The sequence below is a fragment of the Acomys minous genome (assembly GCF_964271855.1).
Source record: "Acomys minous genome assembly, chromosome: 11".
Lineage (NCBI taxonomy): Eukaryota > Metazoa > Chordata > Mammalia > Rodentia > Muridae > Acomys > Acomys minous.
This window is the reverse complement of record NC_140492.1, coordinates 95651532-95672742: the sequence shown is the minus strand read 5'-3', so window position 1 is coordinate 95672742 and position 21211 is coordinate 95651532. Positions and strand designations below refer to the sequence as shown.

The following is a 21211-nucleotide window of genomic DNA, read 5'->3' as shown; positions in this document are numbered from 1 at the left end:
GGAATTGGGATGAAGAAAGTATCGCTGATGCTCCGTTTGGGCTTGGCCACCCACCCTCCTTTCATATTGTCCAGGATTGCCCGTCTGAATGATTTATTTTATGCTCTGGGTCAATGTTTCAATGTGAGTCTAATGGCCAGTCACTTTCCCTTTAGGTGTGTAGAGAGGAGCTTTATTGGAAGAACAGAGAAAGGCTCATTTGGCTCAAATGTTCATTTTGAAGAAACTCAAGTGAACCAACTCATAGATCCAGGTCAGTACACAGTACAATTGCTAGAGGACAAGGGGGATTAAGTAGAAAGGAGGGGCTTCAAGAGAAGGGTATTTAAGACATCATGGAGAGGAAGAAGGAGCTCTTTGTCTTTAGCTCTTTGACTTTTAGCTTTTGGCTTTTTCTGTCTGGGACATGAGCTGAGCCAGAAAGTTAGCTGGACACTTTCTCTGACTCTCTGAGCTAGCAGGTTTTCACCCCACCATCTGGCTTGTGAGTCTTCATTAGTAAAAAACAAACAACCGGGACTTTCTTCCCTCCCCCCACTTTCTTCCTCTTCATAACAACAGATTTCACAACATGGAGATAGGAATGGTTGGGAGTGTTACGTCCCTTAGCCACTTAAAAATAAATATAGTAAATTATACTTTTTAAACCATTCTTAGGCATGAAGTTCAATGTTCACACTGTTATACAGCATCCCCATGCTCTGTCTCTGGGATTTCTTTCATCTTTCCAAATTGAAACTTCATTGATTAAAAGCTCCCTACCCTACCTACCATTCTGTCTCTATATTTGACAAATCTAGGTAGTTACTTATGAAAATGAACTCTTAAGAGTATTGCTCTCTTCGTTGGCTCATTTCACTTGATGGTCTTCAGGGGTCATCCATATTGCAGCCTTTATCCGCTGCGAGAGATTGCATTGGAGGTGGCACCATGAGCAGGTTGCTTGCTTGTTTGGAGAATGGGTGCTTGGTCATTTACCCTTGAAGAAGTCTGATGATAGCATTGATAGCATTCCCTGATACCCAAGAGGAAAAACATGTTCAGGCCATTCTCTGTTCCTACTGCCTCTCTTCTCCTGGGGACCACTAAAACCCAAAGCAGCAGGTTACTTCTTCCTGAAGGTCTATGTAAACATGGCCTTGTTGCAAGCCAGAGAGGATTGTGCTCCTCTGAAGGAACTAGAACACAATTTGTCATGCTTGGTTCCAAGTCATATTCTGAGATAGCCTTTTCGTATGTCCAATGGCTCCTGTCCCACCATGTGATGCATGGCTCTAAGTCATGGGCGTTGGGCTGGTCACACTGACAGCCGTGTAAGTGTCGGCATTGCTGGCCAGTGGCTTCTTTTTCCTGGATGCTTGTCTCACATGCTTCTTGGAAGCCTTGTCATATCTGATAGGACAGGGTCTGGTTTCTAGAGGAAAGGTTCTTTGGGGTTTGGATGAAATCTGGCTCACGCTGTCCAATTCCCAGAAAAATCTGAGCAAGCAGCCGTTGTAATTAACACTTGGCAAATCAGGCCCAGTGGAGGGCTTGCTCCTGACAGTCCAGTGATCTGAATGGGTGCAACACATGGTGTTGGCTGGGTGCTAGCCATGCTTACTAATAGAGAGTTCGCTTGACTTATTTTGGCCTTAGGGTTAGCCAAGGACAGAAGCCCTTAAATAAAGCATTGCCCCAGGTATTGCCCCACATAGCTCTGATTGTGTTTCTTCTTCTTCCTCTTGGTGATACAACCCCAAAATAGTTCCTTCTGTAGATCTTAGCTTCCGAGTAAGACAACACTTTAAAAAACTATCAAACTGATACAGAATGGATGGATGGGCTCTATAAAATCCATATATAATAGCTGGATTAAGAAGTGGGGTATTCTGAGAGTTCAGAAACCCACTTTATGCTGCTTCAGGCAGTATTCCAAATTCTGATATCCTATGTTAGCACTGGGCTGCCTTGGAACTTGATGTAAATAGAATTTTTAGTACCCACACTTTGAGTTTGGCCCATGCACTCAGCTTCCTATATATGTGACTTGTCCATGGAATTGTGCGTTGTAATTCATTCTCATTCCAGGGCGTATGATCACTGATGGATTTACTCTGCCACTTCCATGCTTTGCCATCTTGGAACCCAAGACAGGGAGAAAGATTAGTAATGCTGATTCTGCCATTATTTTTTTTAAAACTGATTATGTCCTATTCATGTACTTTTAGTATTAATTTTATTTTAAGATATTTCATTAAAGTATTACTTATCTTGACTAAAGGTTTTAGACCCTGCTTCATTCCCCCCCCCCAAGGCTTTAAGTATTAGGCATGTCTACTATAGCTAGGGATGGGAGATGCATATAGATTTTTTTCTATAGTTTCTTTTGAGCTATATCCTATTTTATCATTTCACTATTTTAATTTTATTTATTTTTGTCAACTTGGCAAAAGCGAGAGTCATTTTGGAAGAGGGAACTTCAAGTGAGAAAATCTACTCACCAGGTTGGTTTGTGGGCAAGCTTGTAGGGCATTTTCTGGATTAATGATTGACGTGAGAAGACCCAGCCTGTTATGGGTAGTGCCACCCCTGGGCAGCAATACAAACCTGAACCAAGGTCATTTATGAACGGTGTTTCTGTAAGCACTTGAGGGTGTGTCCTGTGGTGAACATATGCATGCATTTTTTGTTAATTATTTACTGACAGGTGATACATCTTAATGAAAGCACTGAGTGCAGAGGAAGGAGGTATTTAGTTTCTTTTCTCTGTACCTGCCTTTATCTCTAGAGCATTTGAGAGTGTACTCGACCTTCACTTATGAAGCTAAGTAAGCCTTTCTGCAAACAAGAGAAGCCTGAGGAATTCAAAGCACTGGGTTCATGGACATTACCTATCAGGGGAAGTTTGGGGTTCAGTGAGGTGGACAGTACAACATAAAACCCTTCCTAGGAAAGAGTCTTTCAGAGTCCATAAGGCAGGTCGGGGCCATCACATTTGCATACTTACATATTTGATATTTGTCTGTATACAGAGATAGATACGATTCAGATTATTACACTCAGATTCTCTGAAATATCTTTCCAATTCTATCTCCTAGAGACAAAAGAAAATGTGTTAAAGTTTCTTCCGATAATGATGACTTTGTAGGCTCTCCTTTAATTAACCAAATATTTTGGTCTCAGTAGCATATGATTATGAAATAACATCACATGTAAAAATTCCCATTTCCGGAATAGGGCTTCCTCAAGACCCAGCTATCCCACTCCTTGGAATATACCCAGAAAATGCTCGAACACACAACAGGGACATATGCTCAACCATGTTCATAGCTGCTTTATACACAATAGCCAGAACATGGAAACAGCCTAAGTGTCCCTCAGTAGAAGAATGGACTAAGAAACTATGGTACATTTACACTATGGAGTATTACTCAGCTATTAAAAACGAGGAATTCCCGAAATTTGTGGACAAATGGATTGACCTAGAAATTATCATAATGAGTGAGTTCACCCAGAAGCAAAAAGAGACAAACGGTATATACTCACTTATATCAAAACACTAGTCCAAGGGATACGTCCCATGAAAAACCTTACTTACCAAGAAAGTGGGTCAGAGGAGAGGACATCCTATTGAGACTTTAGGCGAGAGTAGCATGGAAGAATGGGGAAATAACAGGACCCACAGGGTCCTGGAAACCTACAAGAAGAACTTTATGACAGGCAGATCTGGGTCCTGGGGTCCTCCTCAAACTAAGGCACCAGCCAAGGAGAAATAGGCAGTAAACTTCGAACCCCTACCAAGACCTAGCCGACGAACACGATATTCTCCACTGTTGAGTGGAGAGTGAGATCTGATTCTCACGTGAACTCTGGTGCCCCTTTTCTGACCATGTCCCCTGGATGGGGAGGCCTGGTGGCACTCAGAAGAAGGATAGCAAGTTACCAAGAAGAGACTCAATAATCTTAGAGCATACATAGGGGGAAGAAGTCTCCCTCAATCACAGACATAGGGGAGGGGAGAAGGGGGGAAGTGGGAGGGAGGGAGGAATGGGAGGAAACAGGGGAAGGGCTAACAATCAAGATGTAATATGAATAAATTAATTAAAAAAAAATAAAAATTCCCATTTCCTTCTAGGGGATTAGCAGGAAAAAAAATCCATGATATTTTTTTCCTCATCACTTTTACTTAGGATTACCTCAGGAGTGCTCACCAGGGCAATAGGACAAGAAATGAAGGCGTGGCGTATATATGGAAAGAAATAAAACTATTTCCATTAGAAGATTATGTGATTTTCAGAAAAATCCCAAGAATCAACTAAAAAGATTGCAGAACTCTTAGTGAGCTTAGCAATGTCATGGGATACAAGGTCAGTGACTGACAGTCAATTGTACTCTATAGGCTAACAGTGATATTTGGAATTTGAGAATTAAAAGATGAAAGTTTTTTGAATAGCACCAAAATATTTATATATAAAATTGACAAATATATGCAGGATCTATATGCTGAAAACTGAAAAGAAAAATAGTGAAAGGGAAAAAATCTAAGATCCAATAAGCAGGGAGATCTGCCGTATTCAAGACTTAGAAGATTCTTGAATGCATTTAATACAGTATTAATTGAAATGCTTTTTCAGATTTTCTAATTGACATTGTAAACTGGTTTTAAATGTTGTGTGGGACAATGGCCAGCATGGCCTGCCTACCATGGGTGCAGTAGTGGTACACATACCCTGGCAGTAACCAGCAGCTCTCTAACTTGACTCTTTTCAACAAGGGCAAAACCATGGCCTGTACTGGAAACTTAGTCAACTACCCAGGGGGAGTGAAGTCATACATCTTGTAGGAGAACCTGTAACTACCATTTCACTAAACCAGCACAATCCTGACTCCATTATAAATATTTAACCCTATACTTACAGATGAGTGTAGTCGTCACCCCTCATCAAAGAACCTTCTCTTGGCAATAGATGGAGACCATTAGAGAAAACCACAACCAATCAAAATGCAGAGTTGTGCAGCCCAGTCACAACGGATAGGCGTACAATACAACCCCAGAACCTAAGGCTTAGGAATCATTGTGTAACAGTCGGGGGGGGGGGGGGCAGGGGGGGAAAGAATTGTAAGAGCCAGGGGAACAGGAAGTTTGCTGTGAGATTATGTCTTCTAGTCATATCAGAGAAGCTACACCTAAGAAGTCTCACCAACATGGCTACCTAACTTAGACCTGGAAAAGGAGGACACCACAGACGTGCCAATGTAGAAGGGAGAAATCCCGGGAAGCTTCAGCTGTAGGCAGTGAACTACAGGCAATTAAGATATAGTGAGAGCAAGAGAAAAAGTCTTCCCTAGCGAAGGGCACACCAAGTGATTATCCAATATCAAACAGTCAGCCTGTAAGCAGACAAATACAAGTAACATTATGTGGACAAATCAGGTTCTAGTTTTACATTTAGAAATATATATGCATTTATATATACACATATGCACATATAACAGAAATTAAAGGAAAAGAGGCATTGGATTTGAGAGGAAGCTGGTCAGGATATGTGGGAAGGATTGGACGGGGAAAGGGATGGGAGGAAGTGACGTAATTCTCCTCTACACATGTTATAAAAAGTCCAAGTAGTGTGGGTAAGGAAGCACACTTGACTGTGAACCAAGTCTGCAAAGAAGAGCAAAATTAGAGGATCTACATGATTCACCTCAAGACATGAAGTTATAGCCGTGGCAGCAGCGTGGAATTTCTAAAATGATAGATGGCCGAAAAAACAGAGCAGAACGAGGAGCCCGGAAGGAGACCCCTCATGAGTGTAATCAATTATTTTGGGATATAGCAATGGCCAGTCATTGAAGAATAGACAGTCTTTTCAGTAAGCAATTCAAGAACAACTGATATGCCCAAATGCAAAACAAAGAAAAAAGAAAATATAGCAGCTTGACACACATGGCTCAGCTTTCACGAAAATGTACAACGTGACCTAAAAACTTTCCGAAGAAAATCTGGAATTTTCCAAGGGAATCTTGGGTTTGACATTAAAGAATAAAATTAACACCTGTGAATATAGGCTGATATAAATAAATAAATAAATAAATAAATAAATAAATGAATGCAGGATAAAAATAACTCCTCCGTACAAAATGATTACAATTATTAAATGTGGGTGGATAAAGGAAACTGAATAACGACCCTTAGAACACAGAGGTGGTAACTGATGGCGAGGTGTGCATGTGAATGGTCAAGGCAGGGATCATACTTTAAAAGCACAGGATTCTGTTGTGTGGATGATGTCTGTGCAAGTCCTTAGTGATCTAGTATCTTTAACAAATGTCCACAGTTTTCATATGCCTCCACCCAGAAGGTGCAGACTATCTCTGTTCTTGGGTGTGGGATGGATTTATGGCTTCTTCTTCTTCTTCTTCTTCTTCTTCTTCTTCTTCTTCTTCTTCTTCTTCTTCTTCTTCTTCTTCTTCTTCTTCTTCTTCTTCTTCTTCTCCTTCTTCTAAAACACATCAGGCATGGAGAAGGACAAGTGTTGGCTTCACAGTAGAACAAGTTTGCAGACACCAGCTTGCTCTAAGGACACCATCAGACATACTGATGCCTTGCACAGCCTCCTCCAATGTGGTGACAGGCACGTTAGCTCTGCTGTATTCCTCCCTCAAATCTGCAACATCAAGTTAGCCATAGGGAAACATGAATTAAGGGACACACAGAGCTCTCAAGGTTGTGAAAGCAAGACAAGGTTGTGAAAGAGCTGTCACAGGCTGGAGAAGAAGAAGGAGGAGGAGGAGGAGGAGGAGGAGGAGAAGAAGAAGAAGAAGAAGAAGACAGAAAGTCTAACCTGTTAGCATCCTGGACTGGATCCCAGAACAGGGAAGGAGCATTAGTGGCAAAATTATTAATACCTTTTTAGGGCTCATAATTTAGTGAATAGTTTTTCCCCAATATTAATTCTTACTTTTGATCGCTGTACACTGGTTATGTAAGATGATGAATGTAGAGGAAGCTAGGTAGAAGCTTATAGGAAATTCCTATTCTACACTTATGGAAAAGGCAACTGTCTGTTTATCTAAAATTGTTGAAATATATAAAAAACCAATTAAAACCCAAAATAGCCATTTCCAGATATACGGAATATAATATACAGAATATACACACTGGACTTATACTAATGTACACCCCTGCTGGTTCTGTTATTAAAACTAGACCCAGAACAGTTCCCTCCAGCCTTTCGTGTGGGTTCTGTCAATGTTCTCTAACATTTGCTGACCCCGTGGCTGCCTCAACTGCAGATGATGCCTGCTGGTTCCTCATTTGGCTAGACACGCCACCCCTCTGCCCTGATAATCTTGAAGGAAGGAAGCTCGTTTCCCAGTCCATAGCTTTAGACTGGTCATAAAAAAAAGTAGACAAAAGAAAGAGCTATACCGACCGCTGCATGGCCCAGAGGTAGAAAGATTGTAAGAACCAGAGACTGGTGAGAGATAGTGTGAAAAGATGTCTTCTTACTATGACATGGCCATTGCAGTCATGAACAGACAGCAACAAGACTTGCTTATGTGTGTGTACACACACACACACACACACACACACACACACACACACACACACACACCACAAACAGAAGGGAAAGCCAGCAAGATGGCTTAACTGGTAAGTTATTACTGTGCAAGCCTAGAGAGAGGAGTTCAATCCTTGGAATGCATGTAAAGGTGAAAGGAGTGTACGGATGCCACAAAGCTGTCCTTTGACCTCTACACTTGCACTGTGGCACTCACGCTCCCCAGTGATAGAAATAAACTAAAATAAATCTTGGATATTGGGAGGGGCTAGTTAGGACGAAAGGAGTCATCAGGAGTAGGAGAAGGGTATGACCACAGTAGATTACACACGTATATGAAACAGTAAAAAAAAACAGTGTTTAAAACCATGCAAACTTAAATAAGGGGACAGCCTACAGAGCATGCGGCCACCCAGTTTACTCTTCTGTAAAAGGTAAGGGAAGTGGCGCTCTCTGGGGAATAGAAGGCACACAGTAGGGATGCTGGTTCAGCTCAAGAGCGCCTCAGGGTTTGACCTTACCTACCACATTGCATTAGTCTATGTGCTGTAATTTTTCATGAGCTCATGGATTATTAACTAGAATCAACAGAAGCGCAAATGTCCAAATGTAGCTGCATCCAAGTATGATTGGTAGGGTTCTGATCAATGCTTTTAGCCACCATGCCGCAGGGAACAGCCCTTCCAACAGATGTTGCTGGGAACACTAGAGAGACACATTGGTGAAAAAGAAAACTGCACCATTTCTTACTGCATACATAAGAAATGCCTTTTGGTGGCTCTTAGTCCTGAATATAAAACACAGGTCATAAATCTCCAAGAGAAAATGGAAAGATGTCTCCGTGGCATAGGCAAGGCTTCTTGGGCAGGGTGTACAAAGAGTGTATCCTGATAAATTGCATTTCATTGAAACTGAAAATTGCTGATGCTCCAAAATCTCTCTTATGAAATTGGAGACATATATTTATTTTTCTTATTGGTGACGATTATCCAGCCTCTTTCACATATAATATATTGTTGCAGTTGAAAGAATAAAATGGAGCCTGATGGAGTGGAGTTGCAGAAGAGGCACTTTCTGACAAACCTGATCACCCAAGTTCAATCCCTGGCTCACATAAGGTGGCATGAGAGAACCAACTTCCAAGGGTTGTCCTCTGATTGCCACACTGGCGCTATGGCACGCACGTGCATGCGCATACACACACACACACACACACACACACACACATACACACACACTTTTAAAAACATATTAAAAAGACGAAAGGATTTTGCATGCATGTGTTGATGGTTGTATATGTGTGCATGTGTCTGTGTGGGTGCATGTACCTATACATGTATGTATGTGGAAGCCAGAGGCAATGTCAGGTGTCTTTCTCAGTTGTTCTCCACACTGCTTATTTAATTTTTAAAAGATTTATTTTATATCCATTTGTGTGTGTTTGTATATGTGCGTATATATGTGTATTTGTGTCTATTTGCATGTATGCATTTATATATGTGTATATGTATATCTATGCATGCATGTATGTGTGTGTATATGTATGTGTGTCTATGTGCATGAGTGTGCATGCATGCGTGTGTGTGTGTGTGTGTGTGTGTGTGTGTGTGTGTGTGTGTGTATGTGTGTATGTGTGTGTAGGTGCCCACAGAAGCCAGAAGAAGGTGTCAGATCTCTTGGATATGGAGTTGGCGTTGGTTGTAAGCTACTTGATGTGAGCTATAATAACCAAGCTTTGGTCCACTGTTGGGCCACCTGTCCAGCTCCCTATTTTATCCTTATTTTTTTATTTTGGGACAAGGTCTCTCACTGAATGTGAAGTTTACTTGTTTTACTAGACTGATGGGCCAGCAAGCCCGTGGCTCATTCCTCTCTGCCTCTGTAGCGGGGATTATAGGGCGTTCACTCTGTCCCTGGCTTTTACATGAGTGCTGGAGAATCAAAGTCAGGGCCTGATGCTTGCATAGTGAGCATTTTACTGACCAATCCCTCTCCCCACTCCAGCAGGTTTTAAATATAATCTGTATAATTAAAAAAAATTTTGGAATCTTGATAAAAATGGAATGTTATTTTTAAACCCCCCAAAATAAAATAAATAGAAAAGTCAGATTGAGAAAAAGTATTTATAGTAGACATACAATACAGAATATGGCAGAATATCCCAGGCAGCATTAAGTGATGTTTAATCCAGAGGCTTTTGGGTAAAAAATGACAACTTAGATACTACCTCTGTGTAACTTGGTGAGGGAATCAGAATAGTAAATAAATAAATAAATAAATAGCCGGGCATGGTGGTGCATGCCTTTAATCCCAGCACTCGGGAGGCAGAGGCAGGCCAGCTTGGTCTACAAAGTGAGTCCAGGACAGCCAGGGCTATACAGAGAATCCCTTTTTAGAAAAACAAAAACAAACAAAACAAACAAAAAAACAAACAAAAAACCAAACTGATATTCTTCCAAAGAGAGGAAGTACTTTGGAAATCCGAAAAACCAGTGACAGGAAACCTGGAAACTGCCGAGTGGAAGATGTGTTACACATCTATGAGAAACAAGCCCAGCACAGTGCCAGCTAGATGGGTCACCTGTGAGGTGAGGGAAAGGAGAAAAAGCGTTTCAGAACGAGAAGCCACCGAGAGGCAGGCAGCCCCGCCTCAGGACGAGCTCAGTCTTCACAAGCCTCAAATCCAGTTGTAGCTTCTGTAGAGACAATGATCCCACTGGTAGATGGTGACTCAGCAGTATAGGGGACTCCTATGTATCACTCTATGCGACACAGAGAGCAGTGAATAGGTGCCATCTTTATTTTATATTTTATTTTGCCATCTTTATTTTTTAAAGATTTATTTCTATTTTTATTTTGTGTGTGTGTGCACATGCCTGTGTGTGCATGTGCATGTGTGTGTGCCTCTCTCTCTCTCTCTCTCTCTCTCTCTCTCTCTCTCTCTTTCTCTCTCTCTCTCTCTCTCTTTCTCTCTGTGTGTGTATACATCTTGTGTGTGAAGTTGCCCACAGAAGCCAGGAGAGGGCATTGGATTCTCCAGAGCTGGGTTATGGGTGATTATGAGCTGCTTGTCTTGGGTACTGTCAACAGAGCCTGGGTCCTCTAATAGGAGCAAATGCTCTTAACCACTGAACCATATCTCTGGCTCTCCCAGAGACATATTGAAAGATAATCTTCTTTAAAAAAAAAAAAAAGGATCTATATAGGCAGCCTAAGAATAGGGAGCCATCACAGCCCAGGGACACTCAGTTTGGCCTGTAAAAAGCTCCCAGATGAGGGAAGATCCCAGGAAGCACGGGAGAGAGCAGATGAGCCAGATGCAGACAGAATGAGTGCACACAGCTTGGCCCAAGCAGTGAAAAGGATACGGAAAGGGAGCTTGTTCTTCACGGCGAGGAGAAGATCTCAGCAGAATAAACAACCCTGGAGTTTGTGATATGTCTGAGGCCAACGGGTGGATCATCCTGTTGAGCCACTTACCTGCCATCCGCTATCCCGAGTCCCATAATGTGTTTGATACCCACAGCCATATCCCACCAGCAAGGTGACTAGTACTGAAGGTATCTTGAGAGTACGAAGACAGGCTTTCTGCTTGTGCACATCTTAAACCCGGAGTGTTTTCCCACAGTCACAGCATGGTTGGGAAAAAAAAACCTCTAGCCTCCCAGTCATCCCAGATGGTTTGGATCCAGGGTATCTCAGGAGGATGGGAGAACCCTGCAAAGCTGCGTGTGGCCAGCAGAGGCCTCTGGTATGGAAAAGGACACTTCTACCGCGAGTACAGCTCTGGCAGACATCAAACACCCGTCCAGGACAGACTCAGCATGAACCACAGGAATGTCAAGACCCTTAAGTTCAGTTGACATCTACCCCTGAGCCCAGTGAACATCACTGGCACTCTTTAAATTTTTAGGACCCAGCTGCTTCCCCACTTCATCTTATTTGTCTCTTCACTTTTGATGGGCCGTTGAGGTTCCTCTTTCCTCACTATTTACTACATGTTAATACATATTTTTTTACATTGTATTGAGAATAACATTCTGTGTTTTTTTTCCATTCGTGCTTTCATCAGGTCTTGTTTCCACTTTGTTCTCATTGTTGGCCAGCCTTTTTGCTTGAGTTAGTTGATGCCAATGCTTCCTCTTCCTCATCTTCCTCCTCCTTTTTCTCCTCTTCCTCCTCCTATTTCTTCTGTTTTCTCTATCTCTGTAATATTTAGGTATATTTTGACTGTGGCATATTTCAAAAGCTGCCCTTCTTATATTTACCTAAATTTGTATTTGAACTTTTAATAAATTATTGACAAATCTTTATTTATTTTCTCCTCATTCTTACCTCTTTCTTTGTCTCTTGCCTTCCTTTCATAACACCCTTTTCTATACTTATTCTAAATTACTTTAAGCTTTTATTGTAGTTTCTTTTGCTATTTTATGTTTTAGTGGTCATTAAGGATGTATCAGTGGACTTCTGTCAGTTTTCAATGTACTTTTTGTCTTCTGGTTTTTTGAGACAGGGCTTCTCTGTGTGGCAGATCTGTGGCTGTCTTGGACTTTCTTTGTAGATCAAGCTGGCCTTGAACTCACAGAAGTCTGATTGCCTCTTCCTCCAGAGTGCTGGGATTAAAGGCATGTACCACCATACCCAGCCTTAAATGTACTTTTATATCTTGTGTAATTTGTTTTCTCTTCTGTGGATGGTATTGGGACTTGAAAATTCATTAATAGGTCACTCGTTGAAGACTACCAAGTAAAACTGGAAGAATTAGCCAAATTAGTAGGTATGTAAATTTCAGCATGGATATATAGGAAACAAGAAAACACAACATAGCACCTCTGAAAGCTCATACTCTAACTACTGGATTCAGAGAAACTCAAATATAAAAAGTGCCAATGGAGTTTCAAGAACATGGATACAATTGATTAAGGGCCTCCAGCACGATACCAAAACCAGATGTATTCAGTTGAGGATCACATGAAAAAATGTCAGGAGCATAGACAGAGAGAGTCAGTAGAGTTGCTGAGAAAAATCAGCAATGTGAAGGAAAAAGTTAACAACATAGAAGAAAAACTCAGCTAGCAAATCGAGAGTTTGAAAGGAATCAACTAGAAATATTAGAAGTGAAAGACTCAATGAATCAAATAAAAACCAGTGGGAAGCATTATTGAGCATAAGAAGCTGAAGGGAACTGGAATTAAGCTGGCAGTAGCCAAAGCAGTCAAGCTAGGTAGGTGTAGTTTGAGGTGGTCAGGGAACACATCAGCAGTGATACAGGTGGAATTACCATTAGCACATAGGTTTTCTGACTTGGAAAACAGTGCCATTCATCTATTAATTTCTATATCATTTTCTAGAGACTTGGGTAACAATAGTAATGAAAATTTAAGAGTCCAGGTGAGCTTCTTAGCATTTCATTAAACGATAAACCTTTGTTTAGAGACTTGGGTAACCATAGTAATGAAAATTTAAGAGTCCAGGTGAGCCTTACTTAGCATCTTATTAAACAATAGATAAACCTTGGTTGTGCAATTGTCACAGGTGCTATGAAAACAAAAGCAGGTCAGACTACAGGGCATCTTCTGTTTAAAAGAGATCTGGACAAGCAAGCCGTACTGATAGAATCTGGAGCAAAATGGGACTCACAGCAATGAAAGAAATCTTTGGATCTGGGTCCCTCCCCCCCCTCCCCATGAAGACTTTGAGAAGAAAGTTTATTTAGGATCAGATTCCAGGAAGCATGTTGAGGGAGAAGAAAGGAGAGGGGGGCAGGGAGAAGAGAAAGGAAAAATACAGCTGGTAAATTCATGATTAGGTTTTTGCTGTGGCAAATAGCACACAGTCTTCCTGGAACCTCACTAAGGAACTGTGTACTACAGACCTCAGGACTCTCCAGCTGAGGGGCAGGCAAGCTGGATACGTTATCCAGCAATGCCTGGTCCTCACTGCTTCAGAGTTGTCTCTGAGATGCTGAGGCAGCCAAGAACCATCTCCTGACTAAAATTTACCTTTAGTTAGTGAGATACAGGCAGTTCCTGGTATGTATGGGTGACAGCCTATAAAGAGCTGGGGCTGGAGGGGGGGACATGAAATTGGGGAGCATTGACAAGGTTTACCAGTAGGCTGAGTTTAAGTGCTAATTAACTGGTTGGAAGTGGCTGCAAAAGACTGAAGATTTTCAGACTGAAGGAACTCAACATACAAAGGTTCAGAGATAAAAGATAATTCAGTGACTTACAAGGGAGGTTTTGGGGGTTGCAAGGCATGTGTTGTGGGGAGAAGGCAAAGAAGAGACTGGCTAGAGGAAAGTTTGGGAAGCTACGTGTGCTGAAGGGCAAGAGCCTTATGTTCTATGGTAGCATTGAACATCACCATTGCCATCTTGAACCATAGTTGCTCTGATGACATACAGGAGATCTTTCATCAGAGGAGGCATATTAACACGCCCTCATGGATAGGGAAGAGAAGCTCAGGACAAAGTACAGAGTTGTATTTGTGAGAAGAGGAGGAAAATACCTGTAAAACTGTGAGCCCAACCAGACTGCCACTGAAAGAATGTGTTGCTTTTTCTTCTGCCTGTGAATGAACCCCCTGTTCCTTAACTTTCAGAAAATGCACGCTAAAGGTGGGTAGGAAGCTGCACGTGTGTGTATGTGTGTGTGTGTGTGTGTGTGTGTGTGTGTGTGTGTGTGTGTGTGTGTGTGTGTGTGTGAAGCCAGCGTCTGCTGATTAAAGCCCTCCTTTGGGCTGTGGTGTTACACCTGTGGCTGCGGTTGACATGGCCATTTATTTTCAGAGAACCTTTCAGGAGAGGCTGATTTTTTTTTTCTTATTTCTCCACCGGTCCAGCCTTGTGCTATAATATTTGTGTTGGCCACTGTATTTTTTCCTTCACCAGTCGAGAAGAGCTGTATTCCTGTAATTATTTGACCCCTCTGTTCGAGAAATAAAAAAAATGGAAATGCCAGAGCTAAAATAACAGCTTCCTAAGGATGTGACTTTCTTTTGGTGACATTAAAAAAAAAAAAAATCAAGTCCACTTGTGACAGAACAGCCTCTTTTAAAACCTAATTGTACATTGGCTGCCCTGACTATGGCAGAGCAATGACGGATCCCCTTGGTGGGGATGTAATCACACCAGGAATAGTAGCTTTGTGCTTCTCTTTCTCCAGCGTTACTGCAGGTTGTGAGTTATTAGTAGCCTCTCCAGAGCATTTTGCTGGTGGAATCCAGTTTTGCCCTCTTGAAATTAATTTTGATTCTTCAAATACAGAAGAAGAAGCTTTGCATCCAGGCTAATTCTTACTTGTGCCCCTTTCGTGAATCTTCAACCTCAAATTCGAAGTAGTTCATTCAATTTTAGGGGGAATTTCTTTATTGAAAATCCTCTTCTTACTTACTCCTAATCCCTTCATGTGGCATCCTAAGATTATGCAGAATAAATCTAGGGCTTATTCCAGAACACAAGCTTTCAAATATTTAAATCCAAATACTTAAGTGTTCCTACAATGGTAGCTTCCTGAATTTCTCCTCCTTTCCTGTGTGTCCAGAGTTCCCCTCTGCTCTCTTTTACAAGATTTCACATGCACCATATAGGTTAGCCATTGTTTTGGAGTTAAATCAAGTTCAGTTTTTTTTCACTTTCGAATTTATTCTTTAATGCAAAATTTAATAAATTGAAATGACTTGCAGTTATCTGAAGAAGACACTGGAAGCTAACTATTTGGAGATTTACTTCTCTATGAAATGTAGTCTGTGAAGCTGGGTGTGGCACTCAGGGAGGCAGAGGCAGGCGGATCTCTGTGAGTTCGAGGCCAACCTGGCCTATGAAGCGGGTCCAGGACAGCCAAGGCTACACAGAGAAACCCTGTCTCAAAAACAAAACAAAACAAACAAACAAAACAAAAAAATCTGTGGGCTAGGTTTGTGTGTTTCTTTCTTTCTTTCTTTCTTTCTTTCTTTGTTTCTTACAACCACTTCACACTTTTGCCCTGTATTCTGTTAGTTCTCTAATAAAACTGAGTGCTATTTTCACTAAACTATTTTCCATATCCTCCAATGCTGTGAGGCGCTTGATTTCTTCCTGGTAATGGACCTTCTCGTTCTCATGCAAACCTGCAAACCTTAGTGACTGAGCTGAAGATCTTCATGTGCACATCTGAGCTATTTCCTCCCTCAAATAAGCTAGTAAAAGAAGAAAAGCTGGTCAGAAAAACATGAAGGAAGAAAAACTCTAACAAATTAGCTTCTTGGGCACCATTATCAACATTAATATTACTCTATTTGTTATTAAGTTTGGTTAATATACATCTTAGTGAAAATTTATTTTATTCTGTAGTTACAAGTAATTACCAAATCTTAGTTACTCTCGGTATTGAGGGAATAAACTTAGCATTTGTATAGATTGTAGTTCTGCAGTCAGTTGTGTTTGTGGGGTAGAAGGGAGGGCTGGCGGTCCCTTTCCTTCCAGTTGTAAATGTTCCCAGTGGATTCTCCTGTAACAGCTTAGCAACAGGAAAACACAACAAGACATTTACTTGGTGTTAGTTTTCTATTTTTGAGTTCGGAGAGGACAGACACACTCGGGGTGAACGACACATTTTTCTGCTTAGGTTTGATGAAGCCCGGGCAGTCCTTTACACATTTGATTGAATGGAGACCCTTACAGAAAACCACAGCTGATCAGAATGCAGAGGACAAATGACCCTGCGGTGCCCAGCCCCACCTGATGCATCTACCACACCACTCCTGCCTCCGGCTCAGAGAACATCTCAGAAGAGGAGGCAGAAAGACTGTAAGAACCAGAGGAGCTGGGCATGGTGGCGCACCCCTGTAATCCCAGCACTCAGGAGGCAGAGGCAGGCGTATGCTGTGAATTAGAGGCCAGCCTGGTCTATAAAGCAAGTCCAGGACAGCTAGGCTACACAGAGAAACCTTGTCTTAAAAAACCAAAACCAACTAACCAAACAAAAAACCAACCAATCAACCAACCAACCAAACAAACAAAAACACAAAAACAAAATAAAACAACATAGGGGCAGGGTGTCTACTGTGAGGCTATGTCTCCTAGAAATGTCCGGGAAGCCACACGCATGAAGTACGTGGAAGTACATGGCTGCTTGAATAAGACTTTAACGAGGGTGTCACCAACAGACATGACAACATGGGGCCTCGACTCCAGACAAAAAGCTACAGGCAGACTGTAGCATCCTCTCCTTCTGGGGATGGGGATAGCATCCTTTTGCTATGGCTGGTGGGTCTTGCAATCTGCCACAGACAGAGTAGGTCAAATAATTTCTAACTTTTTTATGGGCAGACTCAAGACAGAAAGGTGGGGGAAACTGGAGTAATATGTTTAGGCTTCATGCCTGAATTTGGGGGAGGGGAAAGATTGTAGTTGGTATCATTTGCTGGGGAAGGGGTGAGAGGAGGGGGGGGAGGGAGGGAGAGAGAGACAGAGGGGGGAAGGAGAAATAGAGAGAGGGAGAGGGAGAGAGAGAGAGACAGGGAGAGAGAGAGAGACAGGGAGAGAGAGAGGGGAGAGAGAGAGAGAGAGAGAGAGAGAGAGAGAGAGAGAGAGAGAGAGAGAGAGAGAGAGAGGGAGAGAGAGGGAGAGAGAGGGAAACAGGTCAGAGACAAGTCAAGGGGAAAGGAAAGTTGGTATCTGAGGGTGCTCCTTAGGCCTTCACTTTGGGATATTGTTTTCTGAACTCCAACATCTTGAGTTATTTCATTTATTTTTATGTATGTAGGTGTTTTCCCTGAATCTTTATCTCTGTACCTGTGCCTGGTGCCTTCAGAGGATACAGGAGGGCATCAAATTCCCTGGGACTGGAGTTACATGTCTGTGAGCTACCATATGGGTAAAGGAAGAGCATTCAGTGCTCTTAACTGCTGAGCCATGTCTCTAGCCCCTAAACTCCAAAATTGTACCTGCAAGGCCACAAGGAAGGACAAATCCCATCTGCGATACACCTTTTTTCATGTCAAAGGGAGGGAAAAAAGGACTTTATAGCACACAAACAATAGTTCCGTCCTACTCAAATGGAAATGTGTACCATCTCCTCATACACTATTGTCCAAAGCAAGTCACATGACTAGCCATCCCATCAAGAAGATAAGGCCTCATGCGCCTGAAGGAATGGTCTAGAACAGAGCTTCCCAATCTATGGGTCATGGCCCCTTTGGGGACCACATATCCGATATCTTGTAGGTCAGATATTTATATTAGGACTCAGAATAGTAGCAAAATTGCAGTTATGAAGTAGCAACAAAAATAATTTTATGGTTGGAGGTCATCACAACATGAGGAATTGTTTTAAAGGGGTGTAGCATTACAAACATTGAGGACCATTGATCTAGAAGTATTGACAGCCAATGACAAGGCATAATGAGAAACAGCCGAACAATCTTATTTCAGTTTTCAAATGTTTTTCCATCCTTCTCTGACAACCCTCATTACAACCCAGAGACAAGGGCTGCTCTCTGTTGACCAAATGGCATTCTAAGTGATGACTTGTCTTGTTATTACTACTATGACAAGTGAAGACTTAATTCCAAATCTTCTGAAGCCTACATATTCTTTCTAACAATGACGGTGATGATGACGACGAAGACCACAAATACTTCCCGAGTGAACTTTATATGGCAGACACTGTGTGAGGAATTCACTGTCCTATGGGTTAAGACCATTCATTTTCACTTGCATCATCAGATAAGCTTCAAAACCTCAACGGCTTATCTATTTCTCAATCACATTATATTCCAGTGTGGCCTGGGCACAGTTCCAAAGCACTGCTTTCCTCCAAGTGGGAGTCAAGGCTGCTTCCATCATGTAACTAGAGCATCTGCCTTCAGTGACCTCGAAAGCTGCCATCGCAAAGGGTGTTGGGTGTGCGGTAGTGGAAGTTGGAGAACCGTGCAGTGAATGTTTTTAAAGCCAGAAGATAGGGGGTTGGTTCACATCCCTCTACCCTCATCCCACTGGCCTTTACTAGTTGCACATAGATTCATAGAGTTGTTAGACACGATAGAGCATAAGATAGCTTGCTGAGTGCCAACCATTCCTTTCTCTACCTTGAAATTGCCACCATCTCCCTTTCTAGATGTAAGGTGTGCCTGTGTGTGAATGTTTGTGTTCACTCATTCGAATGTGGACATGCATGTACTACAACACACGTATGGAGTCAAGAGAACCAACTGCCGTACTGGCTCTTGCTTTCCCTCTTGTTTTAGACGGAATCTCTTTTGCGTGTGTGCTGTGTAGACTGGGGTGGCCCGCCTGTGAGCTTCATGGGGTTTTTTGTCTCCTCTTCCTATGTTGCCTCTGGGTTTGCAGATTGAGGGTTAAATACTAGCTTCTTCCATGAGCGCTGCTGATTTGAACTACTGTCCTTAGGCTTGCACAGCACGCCCCTTCTTCCTGACCCACCTCTTCAGCTCCATTTTATTTTTACATAGAAGGAAACCCAGGTTGACAAAGCATAACTCTCATTATGTTGGGCTCATCTAGTAGAGATAGATGCATTTGAAGGCTAGAGAGTGAGCCTGCAGGATACACACATAATTAGCTAGATAATGAATATATCGAATATGCTGGTATCCTGACAACACTTACCAGTTTTGTCAAAAAAACAACAACCCACAAAACCCTTTTAAAGTACTGAAATGTTGGTACACTGGGCAACAGTACAGTCACAACACCACTTAAAAACATGAAATTAAACCGCTGCTGCAGGACTATCAGTGGTTATGAGGTTTTTCCTCTTCTGACCAAAATAGCGACTGGGTTTATCAGAGGAAATGAGGGTGCAAGAATTTCCTGCCTCACCTGTGACTTACACCACCTGTCTCTCACATCTTGCTGTAGAGAAACCTAGAGACAGGGGGCTATCTCAGGAAGGACTGTGGTCAAGTTTCTGTCCACCAAAGACTTGGGGCTCAGGTTGGAAACAGGCGATTACAAAGAATGTTCTCTTTCTCATGCACTTTCCTCTGTAGCTGGGCATGGTAGGCCGCTGTATTAGGGCACACTCATGCACTATTGCTATGCGGTGGCTGAATTCATCATTTTTTGTTTGTTTGTTTGTTTGATTGATTTTGTTTCTTTTCATAGCACCTGGTTTGTCTTTTCTGTGTCAACCCAGTGATCACTGACCTTTTTTTTTTTTTTTAAAATTTTTCGAGACAGGGTCTCTCTGTTTTGGCTGTCCTAGACTAACTTTGTAGGCCAGGCTGGCCTCGAACTCACAGCGATCCACCTGCCTCTGCCTCCTGAGTGCTGGGATTAAAGGAGTGCGCCACCACCACTTGGCTAGATCACTGACCATTTTACTTAAAGATATTTACAAGCTAAGTATGAAATGTATGGGTACTGGTTTGTAGCTGATATCTCATGGCTTCTTCATTTAGATTGGGTTTTAAATTAAACCCTCTCAATAAAAATTATGCCACCATTTCCACAAGACCCTTTTCTTTTAAAAAATAAATAAAATTATTGTTCCATTGTTTTATGTGTGTGGGTGTTTTGTCTGCATGTGTGCCTGTGTACACGTTCATGCCTGGTACCCACAGAGCCCAGAATAGGGCACTAGAGTTACAGATGGCTGTGAATAGTTATGTGGGTGCTAGAAATTGAACCCTGGTCCTCTGGAAGAACAGCCAGTGCTCTTGACCATGGAACCACTTCCCTAGCCCTGCTTTATTTCGAATAAAAGTATTTTTTTAAAAGAAAAGAACTGGAAGAAAAATAGGGATAAAAGAGTTATGGCTTTTCACTGCCTTTCAATGGTGTAGCCAGAATCAGAGTTTAACTCTAAACAGCAGCCATCCCATAATTAGGTGTGAGACTGTCGAATACTGTGAGACAGCTCAACAATGCCGCTGTATTCCAATGTCTGTAGACCTTCCAGGGACCGAATTCCATATGGAATAGTAGGAAATGAGGGAGGATGCCAAGAACTTGGTCCAAGGTTATTGGACCAGATATTTTATAAAATGGCGATCTGAACATTGTTCAGCAAGTATCATTCAATTGTCTTCTGATCTATGTCCAGTGAAACCAGACTAGCACTGTGCAGACCAGAGGCTGTCACAAAAGGGGGTATGTGTTTTATAGTAGGTCTTCAGGACACTGAGGGTGCAAACAGTGGGCAGTGATAGCACTGGCTATAGTACAGAGGTTGACGATAGTCTTGCAGTATTGTAACCAACAACCTGGCCTTCACCTTCAGTGGTGACCGTAACTTGACTCTTCTACACAGGGATTAGAGCAGAACACAGTGACAATGGTAGCCACAAAATGAGCTGGTTTGGTATTTATTACTCTCAGGGATTCCCAAAAGGCACAGGAAAAGAATTGTTGTGTGTGGTAAGTGTGCACATGGTAGTGTGTGCATTCGAACTCTTCCAAAATGACTGGGGTTGAAGCCAGAAGATGATTTTGAGTCCACTGTTATTTTCCTGTTGTGTTCCTTGCTTGCATGGCTAAGGAATCCTGTCATAGCAGAGTTAAGCCATTTGCAGAAAACAGTGTATGCATCAGTCTTGCTCTTCCTTGTCTGGCTGAACGTAAGAAAAATGGTCCTTTCTATTCAGTCTCAAGTAGCATTGGCCTTCAACTTCTTGACCTTGCACTGTAGGCTTTTATACCTATCTTTAGCTATGTTCTCTTT

General features: G+C 42.1%; 1 long non-coding RNA gene across 1 annotated transcript in view; it reads left to right on the top strand.

Moving 5' to 3' along the window:
* Positions 1 to 21211, top strand: part of LOC311608734 — a 248930-nt gene that overhangs the window by 213666 nt on the left and 14053 nt on the right. The window contains exon 4 of the long non-coding RNA XR_014783105.1: positions 156 to 253. This is a non-coding gene — a long non-coding RNA (uncharacterized lncRNA). The remainder of the gene's footprint in view (positions 1 to 155; positions 254 to 21211) is intronic.